Source organism: Panthera onca, chromosome D4 (assembly GCF_046562875.1).
Source record: "Panthera onca isolate mPanOnc1 chromosome D4, mPanOnc1 haplotype 2, whole genome shotgun sequence".
In the NCBI taxonomy this organism is placed as follows: Eukaryota; Metazoa; Chordata; class Mammalia; order Carnivora; family Felidae; genus Panthera; species Panthera onca.
The window spans coordinates 71,239,633-71,262,122 of NC_138351.1; the positions used below are offsets into that span (position 1 = coordinate 71,239,633).

At 45.1% G+C, this 22,490-nt stretch overlaps 1 protein-coding gene across 10 annotated transcripts in view; it reads left to right on the forward strand.

The window, feature by feature from the left end:
* The window catches only part of PALM2AKAP2 (PALM2 and AKAP2 fusion), a 480,648-nt gene that overhangs the window by 250,661 nt on the left and 207,497 nt on the right, over positions 1–22,490 (forward strand). The window lies entirely within an intron of this gene.

Below are 22,490 nucleotides of genomic sequence, written 5' to 3' on the forward strand. Positions count from 1 at the left end.
TTGAGGGGCAGAGAGAGAGAGAGAGAGGGGGAGAGAGAATCCCACACTATCAGGCCAAGGCCTACATTGGGCTCAAACTCACGAACAGTGAGATCATGACTTGAGCCGAAATCAAGAGTCAGACACTTAACCGACTGAGCCCCCCAGGCACCTCTATATTACAAATATTTTTAGAATACTTCCACTCTTTTCTGTGCCCACCACTGTGACACTAGTCCAGGCCACCATTATCTTTCATGTGGATTGCTGCAAAACCCTCTCATCCAGTCTCTCTTCCTCTGGCATTGTGTCCTTTTAACCCAAACTCTACCCAGCCACCAGAAGTATTTTGCAGAAGTTATATCTCATGGTGTCACTCTTCAGTTTAAAAACCTTTACTCATTCCCCTTGGACTGTAAGATAAAGTCCAAACTCCTTAATATGGTTTAGAGGACCACTTATGATATGGCCTCTGCCCACTTCTCCAGCCTTATCTCTCATAATTGCCTCCACTTCCTTCTATTGCTGACTGCCCCAGTACTCTCTGCAGTTCTTTGGAGGTACCAAGCTCTCTCTGGGTCAAGTTCTTTGTACATGCTGTCCCTTCTGCCTGGAACACTCTTTAACTCCTCTTGACTTGGCTAGCTCCTACGGATCCTTCAGGTCTCAGTTAAGACACCACTTTCCCTGAGCTTGGATACTGGTTCAGTGTCCCCCAGGGACACTTTTAGCCCATAACTTACTGTAGCAGAGTACACATGAAGTTGTGGGGTGTTTTGCTCTATTCTCCTCCAGCTTCAGCTTCCTGGAGGCAAAGAGAATGTAGTGTTCACTTTTGTATTCACAGACCCTGGCGCGCTGCTGGGACAAAAGGGCTTTTGCTCATGTTTACTGGACGGAGGGAGAAAGGAAAGAAGGTAGCAGAGCGACATGCCCACAGTTGTTCTGAGTATCAGTGCTAGTAATACCTCTCTCTGCACACGCGTTTCCAACTGCAGGTTGTGCCTTTGTCTCTTTTACTTTGATTGACAGGTAATCGTGACATAAACTAAAGGAAGCAGACTATTTTCTTGACAAGGCTTCCATTTACCTAGAAGGATGAACAAGTACTGCTGTGAACAAACATCCACGCTCACAGCTGATTGCTCTGTAGTGGTTGACATGATATTCATTTGGAGCGAGATTATTAAATAGATATTCACTGAGCATCATACATAGCAGTGGCCAAGTGTTGGAGTTATAGAAAAGAGAACAGAGTCTTCTCCCCTGCCTTTATGAATCTAACGGTCTAGGAGCCTGACAGATGGCATATGCATGTGACAGGTGCTGGGATACATCATACCTGTTCTCAAGATGGTAGATGTTCAGAGAAAGGAATGTTCATTTGAGGGTTTTAGGGTTTGGGCTTTTACCCCAGTGGGGTTTGGCTGATATTAATCTTTCTAAGACTTATTCATTCATTCAATAAACCTTTTTTTTAATGTTTATTTTTTGAGAGAGAAAGACAGAGGGCGAGTGAGGGAGGGGCAAAGAGAGAGAGAGAGAGGAAGAGAGAGATGCAGAATCCGAAGCAGGCTCCAGGCTCTGAGCTGTTGAGTCCCGATGCGGGACTCAACTCACAAACTGTGAGATCAAGACCTGAGCTGAAGTCGGATGCTTAACCAACTGAGCCACCCAGGCGCCCCTCATTCAGTAAACTTTTATCGAATGTTTATGATGGAGGCCGAGCTAAGTTAGACAAATGAAGATAGACACAACTGCTACCTTCAAGAGATTAATAATCCACTTGGTTATAATGGAAGACAACTCTTCAAAGTCTTTTAACTTTGAGTATTCAGAGATCTCCTGAAGCTTCTGGACTTAAGTTTCTTATTGGTCCTGAGTCCCATCATTTGATGTTAGAAGGTCCCCTTCCAAGAAATATTTATCACCCAGAGAGAGTTAACTTTGACTCTAGACAGTACATTATGTCCTAACCCAGAACTTTTAATACCTGAATGTTGTAAAGAAGTCATAATTTCACTTCTAAAAAATAAAAGATACTAAATCAAATTTAATATGCCTCAATTAAGCAGAAGGAAATTCCAGGTTCATAGGAAACAAGCTATAAAGGCTGTGTAGGCATGTGAGCTGAATGGCTGCCATTGACATGGAGCGAATGCTCGTGGAAATCATTAGATATAATCAGACTGGAAAACAGGGGCCCTTCCTAACCTCAGTGAGGCCTTAGCCCTTTTCAGCCTCATGTCGGGTCCCAGCTCTAGAGCTGGGCTTGAGCTACGGAATGATGCAATCATCAGAGACTGTGGCCACAGGCCTGCTGGAATGGAGCTTAACTGGCAAGATCAGCTGGTTGTCACGGACGCTCCATTTCAACCAAGCCCATTTGGCTCTTCACAGCCCAGCCACCTGTTGTAAACAGCTGAAAGGGGCCTGGTTCCATTTGGAGGTTGTCACTATCTCTGGTATGTTGTCCAAAGAGAAGGGCGTGTGGAAACAGGAAGGACAGTAAACAGTTGCTTCTCTCACAGAGTCACTCTCTTTGTCAGGAGCAGCGGTCCAGGCATGGCCTGCCCTGGGTGGTCTTTCTGCATAGGATCTGCCATCTCTTTGAAGACAGGATAGTCACAGGCCTAACTATAGAAGCAGCTCTACAGAAAAGACCTGAATAGCAGATTGGAACCAGATCACAAAGGGCTTTCAATGCTAAGCTGAGAGATTTAGAATTTATTCTAGAGGCTGTGGAGCATGATTGAAAGTTTCGGAGTAGAGGAGTTGTAATAAACCCAGCAGTGAGACTAGGATGCTGGCTCAGTGCTTCAGTTAGAGAAAGAGAGGGGTAGATGAGTCAAGGGTAGACTGGAACCAACTGGGCAGAAGGTCAGGTTAGGTTGAATTGAGCAGGATAGAAGAAGACTGTCCACCAACAGAGGATGGACTGGGACACAGGTACAAATAAAACAGTTCAGTCAACAATCCCACGATCCTCACTCACACCTGGGCCAGAGAAGGCATTGCAGAAGGCCAGGGCTCTGGAGAGTTCTCAGGGAGAGGCATTGCTGCACCATGAAGGAAAACTTCCAACCTTGGGACCAGTTCTAGACCTACTCAGTTGTGTGTTTTTTTCTCTTTTTCTTTTTTAGTCTCAGCAATACCTTGGGCCTAAATAGAGTTCTACCATGAATTAGGAGTTCCTCTTTCTCCCGGGTTCCAAAGGGCTGAGCAGGGGTTTATTACCGATGCAGTGAAAGGAGTGTTCTTCAGCATCAACTAACCTTGGTCTGAATCTCGGCTCTGCACCTCATTAATTGTATGGGACCTTGGGCGAGCTACTTAACTCATCTGTAAAGTAGGAATCAATAACAGGTATCTCATTTGGCTGTTGTGAGGCTTGACTTAGTTAAGTATGTAAAGTATCTAATCAACGCTCATCACATGATGGGTTTCCAGCTCCTGTTGGTACCCTTTTGTCTTTCTCTTCTTACAGCACAGAGTTTGTCCTCTGTGGATCCTGTCTCTTTTGAACTAGAGGCAGGGTCTTGATGGGAGGGATGTCATCAGAACTGTAGCATCTTTCATTATGAAGTCAGTGCAGCCATACTTCATTTTACCTGGCACTGGCTGCTGGAAAGACTGTGCAATATACCATCATTTTAATGCAGTAAAGCAACTGGCTACCCCAGGTATAGTCCTGCTTCTAGTCCTTTGTGAAGTGAGATATAGCACCATTCAATTCTTAATATACATTGATTCTGCCGAGTTTAATTCATCTATGGGTAGAGTGCATCTATAAGCTGTTTTAGCTACTCAGCCACTCCTCCGCTCTCAGTCAGAGTATATCCCCTGACTTCATAGCAGAGCCTGATTGTCTCTCCCTGGGCCTTGGCTGGACTTGGAAATTCAAGATGCCTATGGCCAGTTAGCTCTGGGTGGAACTGCCTGTCCAAAAGGGAGCATAGCTGTACTCTTACCCTGGCCCAATGAGAGGAGAACGTGGGGGAATAAGTGTGCACACAAGGCCCCACTCAATTCCACAGACATCCAGGGTCTACTCTTTGCAGGTCCTTCTGTTGGGTATTGGGGTTCCTGAGATGACAAAGGCCGAGCATCTGTACTGGAACCTCACAGACTTCATGAGCCCTTTCTTGTGCTTGACCTCATGGGCTAGATGTCCTTCTTGGCCCTGGTCACTGGGTTTCCAGATGTAAGAGTGAAAAAGCTGCTCCTTAAGGGAAGTGTTGTGCTCCCTAAGGGAAGGACCAGGACACGCAGGTCTGGAGAAGTGTGTGAAGACAGCCTCAGAGAGGGAGCATGCCCTACAGGGCCTCACTGCTGCTTTGCAGAAGCGGGAAGAGCCATGGGCCTTGGGATCCATGTTTGCACAAATGGCTGGCCTTAAGTGGAAGGGAGGACACGTGTGTTGGGAGGGGTTGATATATGAGATTTTTATTCCCAATAACCACACAGTACAAATCTGCAGAATGACGGCAATTTCCTCCTAGAGGCTTTACCTAAATTCCCAGACACACTACCTTGGTTTGTGGAAGATGACTTTACTTGCCACTAGATGGCCCCCCATGTACACATAGAGACACACATAGAGACTTTGAAGTAGATTTTCTGTATTTTTTCAACATGTACATACACACACACACACACACACACACACACACAATTTTAACTTTCACTATCTTTGCAGCCAATAACCGATTCATTAATTTTGCTTTTAGCATTCAGATGATAGAACTTACATTCTCTGGAAAGTTGGTTTAACATAAGAACCTGTGGGTATTCTTAAATCCTCTGGGCCACAAACTACGTGATTAAGAAGTTGGATTTGAATCTGTTCTATTAAATAGTATGTTTTGGTTTGTCCTGTAAGGTAATATATTCAGGGTTTAACAGAATAGTCTTTAAGTTCAATTTTTAATTTTTTAATTTTTTTTATTTTAAAGAGAGAGAGCACATGAGTAGGGAGAGGGGCAGAGAGAGAGAGAGAGAGAGAGAGAGAGAGAATCCCAAACAGACTCCAGTCTCAGCTCAGAGACTGATGCGGGGCTCAATCTTACAGCCTTGGGATCATGACCTGAGCAGAAATCAAAGTTGGATGCTCAACCGACTCAGCCACCCAGGCGCCTCTAGCTCTACTTTTTAAAAAGCACTGGAAGAGAAAGCAAAAACAAACATTAAATAATGCTTCCTCTCTGGCAGGAAGTGTTCTGAGATATTTTAAATATTAACTTTATCTTCATAGCTTTGAAATAACTCTTCTGTATACATCATTATAAACATCTTATAGATGAGGGAACTGAGACTCAGAAAAGTAGGGAGTTTACCCAGGATTCCAAGCAGTCATTGGCAGGCTACCTGAACTCCTGATCCTGACTTGTTTGCTCTACATCCTGCTGCCCCCTACTGGCTAAAACAGTCATGAGGGGCTTAGTAGCAATCTGATTGTGGCATGCAAGATATCAGAATTCTGGTTTCCCTTTTTTCCTTCCTCTCAATTTTCTTATCTATCACGCAGGAATAAAACAATCTCTAATTGCTGAGAATGGACTTTGTGTATTACACAAATGTCTGCTACAGTTATTCTTGGGATACTTCGGGTTTTGTGGGAATGTGTAACTCTCCTATGTGCCCAGGAGGTGCGTGGTCCTTCACTCATTCACACAAGAAACATTTACTTTGAGATCTCCCACACTGGGGTGTCTGTGCTCTTTCAGCTACAAATCTGGTCCACCCTGAGCTGTTACGGTTGAGCGTTGCAATGACGTTTCCTGGTGTTTTCAGCAGGTAATTCTCCCTTAGCCTCCAGATCCAGAAATAATAGACAAGGGTAGGAAAACTTCAGGGGTAGGACTGCAGCTGAATAGGAAGATGATGGCCAGCGCCCTTTCTGCCTTAGCCAAACCACCAGAAAGAGGCAGATGGGTTTTTTTTTTTTTTTTAAATCGTCATTTTGGAACACAATGTACTATTTCTATATTCAAGAGTTTCCATTTCAAATGGCCAGTTGGATCATCTCTTTGACAGAGGGCTTCAATTAAAAGCACAAGTCTCTGGATAAGTTTTGAAGGACATTTGTCTTCTTGGAACCTGATGCAAGCTGCTTTCATGTTGCTTCTAAGAACTTCTCCAGTTTGGTTTAAGTAATGCTGTCCGACCCAGGCTTTGATTCCTACATGTGAATCATTTTGTATCTGGACATTCTCATTGGCGGGCTGTTGGTATAAGGAAAATTCTGTTTTCCTTCTGGATGTGAAAATCCAAAATTAGTCATCACTCATTCAACAGAACTGATAAGTCTAGAGGGATAAAGTTCATCAGAGAGAATATTTGTAGCTTTATTTTTAGTTCCTCAAGTTTTTATCTCAAAACCCCATAGTAACTGTGGTATGCCTGACTTTCTTTACCTTCTGTAGGATCTCCTTGGGAGACTGACCCACACAGTAACCTTGAGCCAGGTTTGTCGGGGTGGGGAGGCTCATCCACCAACACCGTTCCATCCCTACCTGTCCAGTCTGTGGGCCACCAGGGGGCATGCGTGAGCCAGAGATGGGAGGTGTCGCTGTTTCTGCCTCAAAACCATCTGTGCCATTTGTAAGAGGTCCCCATAGGGTCTTCTTGCTGGCATTTTGACAGAATGACTCTATTATATCTGTAAGATAGAAAAATGGCAGGGGGCGTGCCAAAGAGACTCCTGTGAACATGCCAAGGGAAACCAACAGTGCAGAGCCACTTTGTACCTGCAATCCATGAGGGATGCTCAAGGAGGACAGTGTGCAGTGTTGACTCAGGCTTTTGGCTGTAATGGAGAAGGGAAGGCTCAGCATATGCCCAGACGTGAGATGACCCATTAGTATGTTACTCCACGCCCTTTCCTGCTGCAGCCTTGTGGGAGCAGTGATGCAGCAAATCGGGCCAAGAGCTTGTTTTCTTGTAGGAACTCATGGGTTTGAGACAATTTCAATCTTTGGAACTTCTTATATTAGGGCGTCCAAGTTCAATTTCATTTCCTAGACAACACATAGGCCATCAGAGGGAACAGAAATGGCTGGCTTCGGCTGTATTTCCTCCCTCTCAGAAGATACCTCTCATACCTGTAACAGTTGGGCAGTCTCAAGTAAGTGGCCAAGAGAGAGGTGGGCAGGAGGGTAAAGCCCAGAGTCTTGCTAAACTACACAGACTCTAGGCACTGGGCTACCACAGCCTGCCTTGGCATGTAGTTTCACAATTTAATGTGCTCACTTGTTTCAGCCCAGCCTGTGAGGCCACACCAATGCCAAAATGTTTGACTTAGAATGACCTTGATGTCACTGAAATATAAAAATCAATAAATGGAGCCCTTTTTTGCTTTTCACAGTAGGCCTCCTCACCCCTTGCCTGGACAACTCCTAATTGACCTTTATGCTTCATTCTGTACCTGTCCTACATATCCACATCCATTCTCATACAGCTGCCACAGTGATCTTTCTAGAACATAGCTGTGCCAGGCACTCCCATGAAACGGACAAATAGACAAACGGACAAGTAGCTTAAACCGTCTCCTGTTGCCTTCAGGGTCAAATCTAAACTCCAGAGGTAGCATTCAAGTGCCATCTCATCCTGGACCCGACCCTCCCTGTCACCTTCTTCCCTTCATGAGCACACTTGGAATAGTCCAGTCCGACAGAGGTCCTCATTCACTTGCTTAAACCCTACTGGCACATTGAGCTTCTTTGTGCATGCCATTGCCTTGGCCTGAAATGCCTTCTAAACACTTCTCTGCCTTGATACTTTTTCTCATCCCACTGAAATGGGAAGAGGTCCCATTGGAATGGTCCAACTGAAATGTTCCAAGCCCCTGAAATCCTGCCCTCTCCACTCTTTAAGCAGTCAGGCTCTCTTCTCTGATTGTCTTGTGGACTTTGCAGTTTGGGCTCTGCCCAGCACGTTTTTGAAATTGTTCACACTTGCCTCCCCATCAGAAGATGAGTTTTTTCTTTTTTCTTTTTTTTAAGTTTATTTATTTATTTTGAGAGAGACAGAGACAGTGTGATTGGGAGAGGGGCAGAGAGAGAGAATCCCAAGCAGGCTCCATGATGTCAATGCAGAGTTCAACGTGGGGTTTGAACTCATGAAACCGTAAGATAATGACCTGAGCTGAAACCAAGAGTCAGACACTTAACTAACTGAGCTACCCAGGTGACCCAAGGATGAGTTTTTTAAATGTAGAGACTAGGCAACTGTCACTGTACCTAGCCCAACACATGCTTGATAAATACTGAATGAATGATCCAGAATATTTCATACCTCCCTTCCGAGGCCAGAGAGACCCAAAAACTGTGGTTTCTGCTCTAGCCAGCAACCACCCCTGTTTTCATTTCAGACCCTTTTCTTCTGGCCAGGTGCCTGATCTCAGAGTCTCACACACCTCAACCCATAGCAATGACTGCAGCCCTAGGCTCCTGAGAGGAAGGGGCAGGGCTCAGTGACTGTGTCTTTGAGAACATGCTAGAAAACAATAGCAGGAAGCGTGCAAGGGGGAAACAATCAGCCGGCTCAGCCCATGTGGAGGAGCTTCCTGATTGGCTTGATTTGTTCGGAGCAGGAACTCTTAGAATAACTTTGGAATTATCCCAGTGGGATGACAAATTCCTCCACCAAGGAGGAGCTGTCACCTGGTAATATGAAGCATGGAAAACATGGTTACCAAAAAAAACAAGAAAACATAAGAGGAAGATCCCTTTGGGAAGACAGTTTGGATTCGCCAAGTCTCCCAGCCCCTGCCACAGTTCCCCAGGCCAAATTCCTTCTGAGGGTCCACTTCAGGCACAGTTCAACTGTCACCTGTCCCTTCCAGGTGGATAGCATTCTACCCTCTAGGACCCAAAGGCCAGAGGTGTTTTCTGTCCTTTGGTGGCCAGTCAGGCAGCTCATGGAAATTCAGACGGTAGGTGGCCATAGGCGGGAATGCCCCCTTTCAGAACCACGTTCCTGTGGTAGACATTGGTTGAGTGCTGGCTGTGTACAATGCACTCTTGTATGCACTGTGGGGGCCGTAGTTATACACCAGATGCTCTTTCTGCTCTCACAGAGACATGGTTTCCAAACCATATTCTGTTCTGTAGAAAGGCCCAGCCAAGACAAGGATAGGGTAGGAGAAGCAGGAGGAGCTCCCAGTGTATTCATGCCTCAACCAGAGCATATCTATTTGATCAATATATTGGAAAAGAAAATTCCATGCCAGAAAGAGGAAATACTGAAAACCTGTGGAATAGGAATAGTTTCATTTGCTCTTGGAAGGAAGCAGCACAGGGCAGTCTAATATCCCAGCCTGCGGCAACAGGTGGATATAGGTTTGGGTCCCAGCTCTGCCCCTTACTGGTGATGGGCCACAAGTTACTGCACCTCTCTGAACCTCCGGTTCGTCATCAGTGAGGTATGGATTGTAATAGCTGCTATGAAGATTGCGGAAAATTGAATAATGCTTCCAAACAACTTAACATGTTGTCTGGCTCATGGTAAATGCTCCACAAATGTTAGCTATTTTTGCCACTACTACTGTTGCACGTTAAATATTTTTCTTCTGATGAATGACTCATTAAAATGCTACCTTGAGTATCTTGAAAGCTCCACTGATCTTCCAAGAGTAACCTTCAATACAGACAAGAGGCAAAAATGTGTTGATTATTCCCAGTTTGGGCATTTATAAAGTCTGTGGCTGAAGCCATGTGGATACACATGTGCACGCGCGCGCACACACACACACACACACACACACACTCGGAGGCTAATGGAGAACTCTGACTCAGCAGGAAAGCTACCACAGTGCTGGATTTAGGCACAAACAATGAGTAAACAGGGATTTGGATGAGAGGAATGTGCCACATAAACAATTTTCACAATCAGATATGAACGCCCAGATGCTTCCTGCATGAAGGGCAAGCCCAAAGAGAATCACAGGGGGAAGCAAAGTAAGTGCTGAGACTCTCCAGCCCAGTTTCTGCAGAGCTGCATGTCCTCTACCTGTGGTTTTGTATAGGTGAGCCCCAGAGGAAGTAAGAACAGTGTATTACATGTGCACACATGTACACACACAAACACACACTTGGGGTCAGGTGAAATTATACATTTGAGATATTTGGAGAAATGAATGAAAAGTCTAGAAAGCACAGTGGTTACCTTCTATATTTTCTTATGTCAGAGAAAGCTAATAAGACAAGTTGCTTTTCAATCAGTTCTTTCTTCTGGAGTTGCTGCTAACTTAAATTTGCTCTTTCGAGACTCACGTTTGGCTGAAGGCCTCGAGCCGAAGGGTCTGCCTTGAGGCTGCTTCCAGTTGAGAAGCAACTCACACATTCAGCGAAACACATATTTCCTAAGCCAGCATTTCTTGAGAACTTTCTCTGAGCCAGGTTCCTTGCTAGGTGTAAACTAGCTAGATGCTAGAAGCCACATTCAAAGAAAGATAAAGAAGAGCTGGTTATTATCTTCAAGAGGTTTGCAAAAGGGAGTTGGGAAGGGAGCCTCAAATCCATAAACACGTGATTAATACACAATCGGATAAAATTGGTGATAGAAATATGTTCACTGGATAAGGCAGCAAGGAGGAAAGGCACCGTCATGGTAAAGGCATCAGGGAAGACCTTCAGAAGAGATGATACCTGAGCAGATTCTTAATGAGCACTAATTACCCAGGAGAATGGGAAGGGAGAGAATAAGGGCAATTCAAGCAGAGGCAGTGATACGAGCAAAAGCGTTGAGGCAAGAAAGAGCACCCTGTGTGCAGGGATCTTTAAGAAAGTCATTGTTCCTGGAGATGAATGGGAGGCTGGGTGTATGTAGACTAAAGAACTTCTAACAGAGAGCCTGTGAGGGTTTTCTATCAGGGGAACGCAACCGTGTTGTGTCCATGCCCATTCCAGATTTGAGGGTAATAAGGCTGGATAGAAGAAAAGGGATTGGATAGAAGGTTGCTGTAGGCATTTAGGACAAAGAAGGAGAGCGCTCTTAACTGGGCTGAAGAGGAAGAGATATGAAAGATATTTGTGGGGCAAGTTGGCAGGATTTAGGTGGCTAATATACATGTGTGGTGATTACCAGAGAGGGACAAGTCACAGGGCAAGGTAACATCCAGGTTTCCATCTTAAGTAGAATGGATTGATGGTGGTACCAGGATCTGAGGTAAAGAATGCCGGAGGGAGGAACAGCTTTTTGGAGAAAGATGAGTTTGGTCATGCATATGTTGGCTTTGAGGTACCTGTGGACTATCCACATGGAGACTCGGGAAGTGCAATTGTATGCAGTGGCTGAAATCTAGGAGAAAGGCTAAAGGTATAGGTTAGATTGATGTCAGCATGCTGTGGGAATTATACCACGAGACTGGACATGATTAGCCAAGGATAAAATGTCTAGCGAGGACAGTGAGCCAAATGAACTTTTAATGAAGGAGTAGCAGAGGCGCCCATATTGGGAATTTGGTGTCATGGCTTCTGAAGGAGATGAAGAGTGGTCCACAGTGTTTTAACAAATGGAGAAGTCAATAGATTCACCTTGAAGAATATTTCTTAGACTCAGCAGTCAGGAGGTCATGGACTTGAACAAGACCAGATACAACAAAGTGGTGGGGGCAGAAAGTAGAGTGGAGCCTGTCGGAGGGAGGTTGGGATACAAGAATGTTGAAGCCACCAGAGGGGAGTGCTGTTGGGGGAATCTGGGAGAGAGATTCAGCAGTAACTCAAATGGGCTGTGGGGTCATAAGAAGTTCACCTGTTTTTAATGTGAGAGAATTTATTCTTGTTTATGGACGAAAGCAAAAGAGGTATCTGGGGAGAGGTTGAAGCTACAAGAGGAGGGGATAATTGATGGAGTGCCTTCCCAGAGGAATCTGCAAGGTCAGGTGCACAGGTGGAGGCACTGGCCCTGAGGAGGAGAGTCTCTGAGTCAGAGTCGGGAGGTACAAAGGCTGGATGAGACTTTTTTCTCTTCTACAAAAAGAGACGCTTCTTGGGGAGAAAAGGGTTTAAGCCATTGAGAAATGTGTTGCTTTGAAAGGAGATTCATCTCACTGTCGTGTAATCAAAACTCTTTATTTCTGATGAAGCAGGCTCAAACAAGAATTATACCCAAGAAATCAATGCTCAGCACAAGCTTGGAAATGATTTCCTGTAGCAGAAACCAACTTGCGCAGATCCTGGTGGTGTGAGCCATTTGATTCCAGATGGAATAAACACACAAGACAAGGAGCGATAGACTGATCTTGTGGGCTAAGGAAAACTTATGGAGAGAGAAATTTGAATTCATATTTACTTGGTATTAAATTTGGTTGCACCAACATCAGTGACGAAGTGTGTTACTATGTCCCAGCTGTATACTTAGACCAAGACATAAATAAATCCAATATTAATTTTTTTCTCAATGGATATACAAATTAGTATATTAGTTTGAAGGGGGAAGTAGCAAAACCAAGCCAAGATGTAAAAAATTATATTGAATAGCATCAAGTTAGTTTCACTATAGAATCTTTTAAAATGTTTATTTATCCTTGAGAGAGAGACACACAGAGCACGAGCGGGGAAGGGGCAGAGAGAAAGAGGGAGACACAGAATCCAGAGCAGGCTCCAGGCTCCGAATTGTCAGCACAGAGCCTGACGCGTGGCTCAAACCCACAAACCATGAGATCATGACCTGAGCCAAAGTCGGACGCTTAACCGATTGAGCCTCCCAGGCGCCCCTCACTATAGAATCTTTTTAAAGTGTGTTTTTGCTTTGCCTTGCTTTTCATTCATTCAACACATATGTACAGGGAACAAAATAACATATCGTCTTATCTCCCAATAAGCCTATGCTCAGAAGAGGGCTGGTACAGCTAGGGTTGGGGAGGGTAAATACATTTTTAACAACCACATCGTATACCTAACAGGGCTAGAAATGCTCTGGGGATTTGGAAGGAGTGGACACATCAGGTGGAAATGATTTAAGGAAAACATGACTAAAAAGACAGAATTTGGTTTGGGCTTTGATTTTTAGGTGTGTTAGATGGGGATGAGAGTGGGGACTCATTCCTGGCTCTTTCCCAGGGCAGCATACTCTGTTCTGGCTGGAACATAGGGAACAGCATAAGGCTGGGAAGGGGCTAGAGCAGACCACGCGAGAGTGAACTTTCAGCCTAAGAAGTTGAGATTCGGGAAGGAGGTGATGGAGAGCCACCAGGAGCTTTTCAACAAGGGAAAGGATATGAGCTGTACTTTAGGAATTCCTGAAGGGACATTCTCTTCTCTGCCATATTTCTGCCTCAGTGATGACATGGGGGAAAAATGAAATGGGCTTGAGTTTCCACTGACACTTTGCACTCAAGAAAGGTCCTATTCTATTATGAGGAGAAGTGGAAATCCTCTGTTTATTTAAGGGCTGTTAACCTTTTTTCACAGTAAAATACCAAACAATCTGTGGTGATTCCAGATACTCTCATCTAAGTAAAAGGAAGCCGTTTCCCTGCAAATTGAGTCACAAATGAAAAATATTTGGAGAGTGCCATAGAAACTAATGCACTGTCTTCCCGAAATATGCGAAGTGAATTTTGTAGCATCTATTTGTGTGAAAACAAACAATATTCTTCCCAATGTTCTCTACCTAGACTATAGAAACAGAGAAATTGAGATGAGAGTGACAGAGAGAGAGAGAGAGAGAGAGAGGCAGAGGCTAAATATTCAAAGAATGGAGGAGGGGTAATGGATGTTGTTCCCAAAAGGAAAGTGGCAGGGGATCAGGGCAGGCACAATTAACAGCTGCCAGGCCCCATAGCCTCTCGTCATGCACACTTCTGAATGGCGTACAATGTGTCTTCTGCTTCCGTCCTTGTCACTGCAACTTTAGTGTCACTGGTGAGCTCCATATTGTTAAGTCTTATGCTTCCAGGTGGTTAGCTCAGCTGCAGAGGCGTTTCGAGTGCACAGACAGCACAACTTGCCCCTTTCTCCTGTTAATCCAGCTGGCGACGGCACTGAGAGTCAGACTGACATAAACATCCCAGCACACCAAAGAGATGCTAAGACGTGGGTGGTTATCATTGAGCAAATCTCAGGCAACTTCCCTTTGGAGACTTTGGATGGGGAGGGGATTTGAGGTCGGGGGTCTGTGACTCACAGCTTCAGCCAAGCCCCATTGACAAGAGTTGATTCGTCATCGTGAATTCCAAACTTGGCGATTGCTCATTTTTTTCCCTTCTGCTGCTGAGTCATTAATGAGGCTCTGGGCTGTGATTAGCTATGGCGCCACATCCTCAGCATACTCCTAAGAGCATCCATTCAAATTCAGCCGTATGTGCTAAATGTCTTGTATTAATCAGGATTAAATGTGGATGCAGGCGAAGAGACCCACGAGAACGGTGGCTTGAGCAAGATGTTTATTTCTCCCTCCAGTAAAAAATCCACAGGTAGGCAGTCCAGAACAGTCTAGTGGCCCTCTCTGAATTCCTTGGGGACCCAGGGCTTCTTTCATTCTTTCAGTTTATCCCTCTCCTATCCTCATCCTCAGAGTTCAAGTGAGAGTTCCACCTCAGCACATGTGCATTTCAAAAATTTTTTTTAAGTTTATTCATTTCTGAGAGAGAGAGAGAGAGAGTGAGTGAGCATGAGCAGGAGAGGGGCAGAGAGAGAAAGAGAGAGGGAGACACAGAATCAGAAGCAGGCTCCAGGCTCTGAGCTGTCAGCACAGAGCCCGATGGCAGGGCTTGACCTCACAAACCACGAGATCATGACCTGAGCCGAAGTTGGACGCTTAACCGACTGAGCCACCCAGGCGCCCAGCACATATGTATTTCAGACAGAAGGATGAAAGAAGGGCCAAAGGAAAAAGGGCTAAAGACGGTTCTAGAAGCTGCCCTACAGGGCTTTCACTTACATCCCTTTGGCCAGAATATGCTGTATATGGCTATAAAGCAGGCTGAGAAATGTCATTTTTCTGTGTGGCCATAGTCCTAGCTAAACGTCAGGGATTGTAAGAAAGGAGGGTGGAAATTGGTGAACAACTAACAGTTCTGGTTGTGTGTGTGTGTGTGTGTGTGTGTGTGTGTGTGTGTGTGTGTGTTAGATACACAAAGATGTGGGCAGCTCTCCTCTCCTCTGAGTACAAATATTCTTCCTGAGGTTCTTGTTTTGGCAAGTTGGCCAGACAGGCACCCCACTTGACTGCTCAGCTGTGAACTTGCAGTTCAGGAGAAGAGAACAGGTCTAAATTCAGCAGCTTGGCCATCTGCCAGAGTCTCCTGTTATTCTGGGAGAATTTACTGAGACTCAAACACATGGCAACTGAGCTGCTGTGGTTGGCCTTTCACGTTTCTTGTATGTAACCCTATCTCAGGTCCCTCGATGGAGAGGAAAATTGTAAAGACTCACTCCATTGTCAGGAACAGACTGATCTGGAGAAGAAAGTTGTAAAGACTCACTCCATTGTCAGGAACAGACTGATCTGGCTCAGAGCTTGTTCAGGAATACACTTGTGAACATTTCTTTACTGCATTTCTTGCCTCAGCTGACTCAGTGCTGAGTTCCTCCATGGGGAAGCCCAGAAGTCCCCCTGCCTCTTCCTACCTTACCTTTCTACTCTTCCCATCACTCCCCTCCGCACTCCTAGGTCCCAGTTCATATCACCAATGTCCCCCATTGGGCGGCAAGTTCCATTTGCCTGGGTTTTCCCGTTTCCCAGAATGGAGCCCCTACAAGTCATGGGGATTGCTAAACTTGACCTCTGCACTTCCAAAGGATAGAGCTCAGACAGTGAAAGCCACAGGGAAATTAACTTCGCTTCAATCTGAGCAATCTGATCTGAAGGTCAGCACTATTCTAAGAGGGCATGAGCTGCCTTTAGAGGTGGTGAGCTCCCCGTGTGTGGAGGATTTCAAGCAGAGGTAGGATGACCATTGAGTGGAACACAGCTCAGGGGCTTCATGTTTCTGAAAAGTAATTAGATTAAATAGCCTCTACTCCTAGCCTGACCTTCTTTGGTTCTATGAGCATGAAAAATACATTATGTTGCATTATGCATTCAGGAAATGAGGGAAAAAGACTAAGTGGTCATAGGGAGGTAGTTGAAAGAAGTGACAGAGAGTACTGGTCCTCCAGCCACACCAGCAAGGTCCAAATCCTGGCCCCACATTATCTTTGCAACCCCAGGCAAGTTAGTGACCTTTCTGTACCTTATTTTCTTAATCTGTGGAATGGAGTTCAAAACTTTCTACTTCAGAGGCTCTTGTGAAGCATAAGTATCGTAATGCTTGTAAAACACTTAGAAACAGTGCCTGGCACACAGTAAGCACGCAGAAATCCTAATCATTACCTGTTGTTGTTGCCTACAAGCCATATATACATCACAAAAACAATATTAGAATTTTTAGTATTATAATTATTATCCACATCACCACTGATGGGGAGAGAAAAACGAAACACACCTGTGTTTACAGGCAAAGTCCTCTCTAAGCAGTAAGACTACTGGAAACTGGTTTGTATTAGTCTGTACTCTTTTGGATTCACCTGACAGACACCCACACAAAGGAAACATTTATTGGCTTCTGTAAGTAAGAAGGTTAAAAGTGTAGCAGAGGATCTCGGGAAACAGGAGCCAGAGGGTCCCTCTCAGTCAGCCTCTTCTTTGTTTGAGCCTTGTTTCTTCCTACTGTGGAGGAGGGAAGGTAGGTTCTCAGCAGAGTCCTTAGGGCCAGGTAGCTGTTTCCAGGCCAGACAAGGCAGAGCAGGATGCAAGCACAGAGAGCCATGGGGATGAGGATGGGAAGCTGAGGGCCTCTCTGAGGCCATCGTGCTGAGCCGTTTCAACTAGAGGGTAGATCTTGCCGTGCCTGAAAAGGCCATACAGAGCCCATGCCCCTGGGTAAGAGCAGGGACATATGATATCCTGGGCCGTGGCCTGTGCGGTCTCCTCTTTCTGGCGCATTTTCTTCTCTTATCCACCTGGTGAATGCATCGTTCAAGACCCAGCTAACATATCACCTCCTCAGTCAAGTTTTCCTTACCACCTTATGTAGCAGTTGGAAATTGCATTCAGCTGTGACCTCAACAGGGCCTTAAACTTGTAGAAATCTGTCGCCGACAGTCCAGATGCTTTGTGAGCTGTAACTTATGTGTTTACTTGGCTGTTTTCATCACTTGACCAGGAGCTCTGATGAACAGATACTGTGCCTGATGCAGCTCTGTCCCTGACGCTCAGCGCAGTGCCTGATGGAATGAAGGTGTTTGCGGAAAGTTGGATGGATGAATGCATAAATGGATTTTGAAAGGAGAGTGATCGATGCACTTCACAGAGCCATAGGTCTTTCGTATTTTCCCGTGAGGGAGGTCTGTTGAGGTTAGGTAGATTTTAGAAGACCAGTTGGCCATGATTGCACCTTTATCACCAGTAAATTAAACCCGCACATCTGCAGTGTGTCTGTTACCTCTGCTTACCACCTATTACAGTTTGCTTTTTGCTCAGAAGAAACCGAGCAAACCAGTCAGAGGCGGTTACATGCACCTGTCTCAGCCTCAGGAGCCTCGATTAACCTTGCGTATAAATTACACTTCCTGCCCATTCTTTATTTTTAGTTCAGCAGTATCTACTTGGCTCTTCCAGGAAAGCCTGCATTAGATTTCAGTCACGAAACTACAAAACAGTGGCATCTCTAGCCTGGCTGAGATGACTCTTATGAACCCCACGAGGCTCTGTTCCCTGGGACGCTCTTGGCTCCGGGACTCAGGTTTTCCACAGAATGATAGTGGCCTGGGCTGTTTGGCGCCCTCAAGACCGGGCCCAAGCCCACTTGTGCATTTGTAGAGGAATCTGCTCCTTGGATCTGACTTGCCTAGACTGTCGATTCCCCTCATTCGTCCCCTTTGGGTGAAACTCATTTGTTGCTATTGCAAAAGTTTAGTTTCATTGCTTTCTCTCTCCCTCTCCCTCTCCCTCTCTCTCTCTCTCTCTCTTTCTCTCTCTCTCCCCCTTCTCAGTTACACAGTATCATGACCCAAATCTTTAGTGCTTGAGCTATATAGCTGAGAGATCTGAAACCCATAGGGCCAGGGGCAGGCCGGGGAGACAGTTGGGCCAGCCAGTGGGCATCAGGCCACAGAGAGGCTGTTTCACTGGGAGAGGTGAGCTACTTTAGAGTTGGCCTTTCTTCCCCCCTTTTTCAGTCAGCCATTCTTAACACGATTTTATTTATTTTAGAATCCCTTGCAGTGCCTAGTTCTGAGTCCAGCCAAACAAGTTCAGTAAATGTGGGTCGAGTTGAATGTAAATGGATGTTGGCGTGGGTCCATTTAACCCTTCACGGACACATGAGAAGCTGGCTCCTTTCCCATGCCACAGCCTGTGAAATGCTGCCTTCTCAGCACTCGGTCAAAGGAGGACTTTTTCAAAAGCCATTTGTTGGTTTTATTCTGGTTAGACAAGGAATATGTGAGTTTTTTTTTTAAAAAAGGGAAAATATTGAAAATTATAAAGAACAAAATTAAAATGACCCAATATCCCACTACCCAGAGGCAACTATTACTGATATTTTCTTATTATCTTTTTAAAATTTTATTAAGTTTATTTATTTTTGAGGTGGGGAGGAGCAGAGAGAGAAGGGGAGAGAGAGAGAGAGAGAGAGAGAGAGAGAGAGAAAGAGAGAGAGATTGAGAATCCCAAGCAGGCTTTGCACTGTCAGCACAGAGTCCAATGCGGGGCTTGAACTCATGAACCATGAGATCATGATCTGAGCCGAGACCAAGAGTCAGATGCTTAACCGACTGAGCCACCCAGTGCCCTGATATTTTCTTTTTTTCTCCATCTTAATCCTCATGAGAGTGTGCCCTGTATCCCTCCAGATTTCTCTGAGGATTGGGAGAAGTGGGGCAGGGGTAGTTTATATTCTTTCTAATCTTTTAAATTTTTTTTTCAATGTTTTTTTATTTATTTTTGGGACAGAGAAAGACAGAGCATGAACGGGGGAGGGTCAGAGAGAGAGGGAGACACAGAATCGGAAACAGGCTCCAGGCTCCGAGCCATCAGCCCAGAGTCTGACGCGGGGCTCGAACTCATGGACCGCGAGATCGTGACCTGGCTGAAGTCGGACGCTTAACCGACTGCGCCACCCAGGCGCCCCATATTCTTTCTAATCTTATATACACACACACACACACATTACAAATGTATATATATTATTATATGTTTTATTAGGGTATATATCCACATGCATATATCATATAATACACACACACACACACACACACACACACACACATATATATATATATATATATATATATATATATATAATATGTACCCATATAATATATAAATATTTGAGCTGCATCACTTAGCTCTTGTCACAATAGTACTATATGACTACTGTCAAGCTCGGTGGTTTAAGATGAATGCCATTTATTATTGCTCATAGTTCAGTGACTGTACTGGGTATTTGCTGATCTAGGCTGGGCCCAGTTAAGCAGCTCTAATTTCAGGTATAGATCCAACTAGGCATGGCTTCTGACTCTGGATTGGGCTCCACTCTACTCCCGTTATGTTTTTTCTGGGGCCAAGGCTGAAAGGACAGCCATTGGCCAGACACACTCTTCTCTTGGTGCTGGTAAGGCACACAGGGACAAACCCAACTGGGCAAGCACATTCCGAGCCTCTCCTGTGTTGTGTCTGCAATATCCCATTGGCTAAAGCAGATGACGTGGCTAAGCCAATAGTCAAGGGACAGGAAGGTACAAACCACCCACCATGAGACCAAAGCAAATCAAGTGGCCAAGACCAACATCAGTACGTCAGGGATGTATCTACTTTCCATGGAGGTGAAGAGGGGAGGGAGGGAATATGGTTGAGAATAATAGACTCTACCCACATCCTACATATCTTCCGAGGAACTCTGTCCCTTGAGATTCAATCTGCTCAGAACCCACCTGGCAAGTACTATCATCAGTCTTCCCAGGAAACTTCTAGCCCAGAGCTCCTCTACCCATTGAACTAATTCAGTTTCTGGATCATTTGCCCCATGTGTGTTGCTCCTATTCCCTTTCCTTGATCCTCTCCCCCACCCACACACACAATAATTTACACAGAGGTGGGTGAAAGATTTTACTGCTGATATGGAACAGCAAAAAAGAGTTGTATATCTTTTGGTTTATATATCTATGTCACTTGGCTCCCTCTCCTGTAGACTCCTGTAGACTCAAATCAAGGCTTGCTGAAGAATTCACCCTGGTCTCAGATATCCTGAAGGTCTCGGGGTGCCTGGATGGCTCAGTTGGTTAAGTGTCCAACTTTGGCCTAGGTCACGATCTCACCGTTCCTGAGTTCGAGTTCCGCATCAGGCTCTGTGCTGACAGCTCAGAGCCTTGAGCCTGTTTCAGAGTCTGTGTCTCCCTCTCTCTCTTTGCCCCTCCCTATTCATGCTCTGTCTCTATGTCTCAAAAATAAATAAACATTAAGGAAAAAGAAAAGAAATCCTGAAGGTCTCATGTGGCTGAGTCATGTCTTTTGGCAGTTGGTTTAGTTTCTTTTTCTTTCACATATATATATTGAACACCTGTGCCCTCCACTCCATGATGAATTTATAATCTAGTGGGGGAAATTAATGATTTAGGGTTGCTAAACCTCAGCACTATTGAATTTGGGGGCAGATAATTTCTTGCTGTGCGGGCTGTCCAGGGCATTGCAGGGTGTTTAGCAGCATCCCTGACCGCCACCCACCAGGTACCAGGAGCACCACTTCCACTCTCCTTGAGTTATGGGCAACCGAAATATCTCCAGACATTGCCACATATCCCCTGGGGGGCAAATCACCTCTGTTGAGAACCACTGCTCTAACATTTAACCTCTGATAAATAAGAAGAAGAATGACCAAAATAATGTGCTAATAAATGTTCAGAGGAGGACAGTGTTTTTCCTGGTAGTGAATCTGTGAAAGCCTCGTGGGGTGAGTGGTGTCTCAGCTGAGGCAAGAATGGTTAGGGTTTTGAGATGAGTTTCTTGGAGGAGGGGGAAACACAGGGCACAAATGGGCAAATAAGGAGTTGCTCTCATTGTCAAGAGTGGATGCCATGTAGGTACTAGGAGGCTAGCTACTATAGGGCCATCTAAATCATTATAAGGACCTCCGCTCTTACTGTGAGTGAAATGATAAGTACATCTGTGTTCATTTGGAGGCACTATGATTGTACACAGAGTTTGTCTTCATAACCCAGAGTAATTGCTGCAAAGTCTCATCTATCCAGAGGTCATTTTTCTGATGCCCAGGAAGGAAATCTCTGAGAGGCACAGTGCACCCCTAAATAAATCCATGCCTGTGGCTTGGTGTCCTTACCCCTCTCAAGATCTCACTCTGAACTCTTTCTAGTTGAACAAACTTGTTTAGCTAGTTCTCAACAGCAGATTAGAAGATGGAAGAAGGGAAGGGGCAGATAAAGGCAGACACAGACTCTGCAGCAAAGCTTCTAGCACAACAGAGAGGAAAGAACCCAAAAGCAGAATTGAATGAGCAAACAAATACACTCAGACCAAATAATTTTTTAGGCAGGGGAACATCCATCCCTTCATGACCCTAAGGATATTGCTGCATAACAGCGGCACCCTAGATGCCTACATACACAATGTCTAGTGAGGCAGGAAATAATGTGACACACCGTAGAACACATGTGGTAAGAGTTCAGCACCATGGTCAGGAGTAGTGTCCGGACTTCTGGCTTGAATCCTTGGTTCAAGGCTCTGCAGCAATAAACTAGTTCCTTAACCTTGCCAGGCCTTAATGGTTTCATCTGTAAAATGGGGATTCCCGATTCCAAAGGTCATTGGAAAGGTTAAATAAATTAAACTACGTGAATTCTTAGCTTGGTTCTTGGCAGAGATTTGGTGCTCAATATAAGTTAACAGTTAATACTATCATTTCATTGAAAGAATAAGCTACTGAGACATCTCCCAGATCATGGCTGTTCTGGAATATTCCTAGAGTCTCCTGGCAGTGACAAAATTTCCCTTTCCGAAAATAGGATGGCTGTGAAAGTTGAGAAAGTTCCAGAAGAGAAGGGCAGCTGTATCAGTTCCCCCTCCCTTTTCCCTTCTTTTGGGCAGTAGAGGATGTGCCAGTAAGAGATGACAGACAGCAGGCTCCCAAGGATATTGGCCACCAGCCATTTTGTAGCAGCATATTTCCCTTGAATGAGACTAGTTCTTCACCCTTTTGGAGAACTGATAGAAGGACAGTTATTCTGAGATAGCTAGGGGAATATGAAGCTATTTTCCTTCAGCCATTATGTCCTATGCTATGTAAAAATATCTACCCCCAAATTAAGAATGCGCACATCAATAGAGTTAGAGAGGAGACACCAAAGCACATTTTAAAGTGGTGGCAGTGAACCAGTGGCAGTCGCTCAGGGTGGTTTTCCTTTGGTCAATGTGTGCTGAGTGGCAAAGCTGAAAACACAGGATGCCCTGTGATGTGAAATCTGGCACCTCAGATGGCCAGGAAGTCACCCCACAGGAAGGAGCTGCTC